The sequence below is a fragment of the Capsicum annuum genome, chromosome 2 (assembly GCF_002878395.1).
Source record: "Capsicum annuum cultivar UCD-10X-F1 chromosome 2, UCD10Xv1.1, whole genome shotgun sequence".
Taxonomy (NCBI): Eukaryota; Viridiplantae; Streptophyta; class Magnoliopsida; order Solanales; family Solanaceae; genus Capsicum; species Capsicum annuum.
Genome location: NC_061112.1, coordinates 144,912,582 through 144,916,215, shown reverse-complemented (window position 1 = coordinate 144,916,215; position 3,634 = coordinate 144,912,582). Strand labels below are relative to the sequence as shown.

Here is a 3,634-nt window from a genome sequence, read left to right as displayed (position 1 = left end):
TGTTTTATAAATTAGTATATAACTATATATATATATATATAGTTATATACTAATTTATAAAACATATACACATGTATACGTTAAATATACATGTCTATAGAAGATCTATTCACATATATACACTCTATTCTATGTATATGTAATACTTTAAATGAAATATACTACAATATACATACATTACAATAAATACTTGTATAATTATATACTAATTTATAAAATATATATACACATGTATACGTTAAATATACACATCTATAGAAGATATATACACATGTATACGTTAAATATACATGTCTATAGAAGATCTATTCACATATATACACTCTATTCTATGTATATGTAATACTTTAAATGAAATATACTACAATATACATACATTACAATATATACTTGTATAGTTATATACTAATTTATAAAATATATATACACATCTATAGAAGATATATACACATGTATATGTTAAATATACACGTCTATAGAAGATATATACACATGTATACACTCTATTCTATGTATATGTAATACTTTAAATGAAATATACTACAATATATATACATTACAATATATATATATATATATAGAGAGAGAGAGAGAGAGTTATATACTAATTTATAAAACATATACACATGTATATGTTAAATATACACGTCTATAGAATATCTATTCACATATACACTCTATTCTATGTATATGTAATACTTTAAATGAAATATAATACAATATACATACATTACAATATATACTTGTATAGTTATATACTAATTAATAAAATATATACACATGTATACGTTAAATATACATGTCTATAGAAGATATATACACATATATACACTCTATTCTATGTATATGTAATAACTCAATTTTTTATTTTTTATTTTAAAAAGATTTTGGGCCGGGCCGGTTAACCGGCGGGCCTAGACCGGGCTAGGTTCGGGCCGGGTTAACTGAGCCCAAATAAAAAAATAACCGGCCCGAGACCCGGAACCCTAAAGCCCTAGGGCTTACCGAGCCGGTTCCTTTAGGTGGGCCGGGTAGGGCCGGGTTGGCCCGACCCACTTGACAGGCTTAACCCAGGCAAAGTATAGGTCCTATATTATGATGAACATTTTTCTAAATATTATATACGATGCTAATAAGGTTGGTGCAAAAGTTATCAGTTCATATCATATATGTGTTGCTGGTCGGCTCATACGTTTTTCACTTTACCATTTGACTCATATGAGCTTCTGTATTTGTCCAACTGTTATTCTATCTGCTTTCATACCAGTACATATTGTTTATATATTGACGTCTCAGGCCCACCATATTTTATTAATACAGGCTCAGATCCTCAGGATAGCAGACGTCCTCGTTAGGCTCTATTGCCATTTTCAGCTGATATTTTGGTGAGCTCCAACTCTCTCTGGAGCTGGTCTATGCATAGTATTTTGATTACATGTATAGGTCCCTAGTTGGGCATGACGGGCCCTATGCTAACTAGTCATTTGTAGTATAGCGTGTTAAATTAGCTAGAAGCTTCATGGACATTATGTAGTATTGTATTGTACAATCTTGTTAATACAACTCCCTTGTGTATATATGCAAAGCTATTTGAATATCCTGCTCGTTATTATCTTATAACCTCACGTACGTCGTAAGTGCTTGTAGAGTAAGTGTATACGGTTCTTGTCCGTCATTATTATTTTGGGGCGTCACAATTTGATTGATGAATTTCTCCAAAACAAGTTATTGTTATTTTAGAGACGCGAATTTTTGTGATTTTAAGCGACACATTATGAATTTTGTTATTTTAGCGACGCGTTCTGATACATCTTAAGATTTACATGTGATTTTTGTTCTTTACACACCTGATACATTCAATATACTATGTCCGATACGTAGATCTAAGGTCAATTAGCCTTTACATGCTTTCTGATACATAAGTTAACAAATTTGTAATATTGGTTAATATTTGTACCTGATACATTTAAAATACAGATTATGATACATAAATATAAGGTCAATTAGTCTTTTCATGCTTTCTGAGACATAAGATATCTTATTTGTGATTTTGGCTATCATTTAATCCTGGTACATTTAATATATTGATTATAATACATAAATCTAAGATCAATTAGTCATTGCATGCTTTCTGTTATAACGTGATACTTTTTCTTGGGCATAAGAGTAATTTCTTATATTATAGAGAGATGACATGGAAGTTCTTGATGAGCCATTGCAAATTTTCTGCGAGTCATTGGAGTGGATAGACCTTACAAGGAAAAACTTCGATTTGAAATGGTATGAAAGATGAGTACCAGTATTATTCAGTGCTGAGTTGCATTTTTGATACCTAGTGTAGCAATCTTGATGCTTTTCAATATGGTTACATAATGTATGGCAATGTAGTCTTTGTATGTTGGCCTTGAGTAACTTTTATATGAAATAAGCAAGAGACTGATGGAAATAAGGTGGTGAAGTAGGTCATCTTTGGTGTAGGTGTAAAGAAGTACCGCTTCTATAAGGTAATCAAGCAGTATCATTGTTGTAGTTAAAAGTAAAGTTATTGACCATGCTAGAAGTTATGATTTGTTCTTTATCTCTAGTTGAATTTTATCGTTTTTACTCTTCTGAGAGAGATCCATTTATATTCACAGTCCATAGTAGTCATTGAGCTAGAAAGGGAAAGAATACTAATTTATGCATCTATACAGTTAAAGGAGACACAAGACTTGTGTAGCTTTATTATAAGATTAAAGAAGAAAAAAGTCATAATATATCACACTTTTTCACTTTCTTAACATCTCCAGACAGTTTCTGCAATAGAGATCTGTAATTCGATTTTATTGAAATTTTCCTATTATTCCTTCTTCCTTCTTGCAGCATATAGCAAAGCAATGTGTGCCAAGTTTGTCAAATGAATTGACGAAAAGAAGAAAACACTCCATCCTGATAAAGAATCTTGTTGATATATTGGTAATTTAAGTTCTAGTCTTGTCACTGATGGTTGTTATAAGTTCCTAATTTACTCGATCTGCCATTTGTTTTGTTATGTTCTGTTCTTACTATACTAAATAACTCAAGATGCATTTATGTTCAGGGACTTTGGAGTTTTCATAGTAAATTTTGCTGAGTTTCTTGGTGATGGACTTTCGGTTTCTTTATCTAATTTTAATGCAAAATATAATCGGAAGAGATACGTAACACTCTTACGAATCTATGGAGTCGCCAACGGTAGGAAAGGATATGCTAGCAACAATGAAGACCCACCAAGACTAAGACCAAATTCACCGACTGACGAATCAACTATTGTTGCCTTAGAGTAGTTACAAAGTTTCTGACATCTTTCTTGTGAACAGTAGTATCTTAGCGACATGAATTGTTGTTTTAAGTTATATGCAATTGTTTTTTGGACAAAGAAGTTATGAATTTTTTTGATTAAGTATAGTTGTTGGATGTTTCACTTATCATTTGTTTATCCTTCTTGCAACACTTACATTGATATGTAATAAATTATAAAATTAAATTCTATAATACATCAAAATGTACTAGGTCTTAAATGAAATATACTAGGTACATTTCTTTACCCAATGTAATATATCATACTAATGTATCATAACTTCTAATATAATTTTCAGTAATGTATCATATCACA

General features: G+C 30.5%; 1 long non-coding RNA gene across 1 annotated transcript; it reads left to right on the top strand.

Moving 5' to 3' along the window:
* The first annotated feature begins 816 nt into the window (after positions 1 to 816).
* LOC107861388 lies at positions 817 to 3,397 on the top strand. The gene is made up of 4 exons (XR_001671802.2): positions 817 to 1,385; positions 2,186 to 2,280; positions 2,863 to 2,955; positions 3,080 to 3,397. It is a non-coding gene; the product is annotated as an uncharacterized LOC107861388 (long non-coding RNA).
* Positions 3,398 to 3,634: the final 237 nt, after the last annotated feature.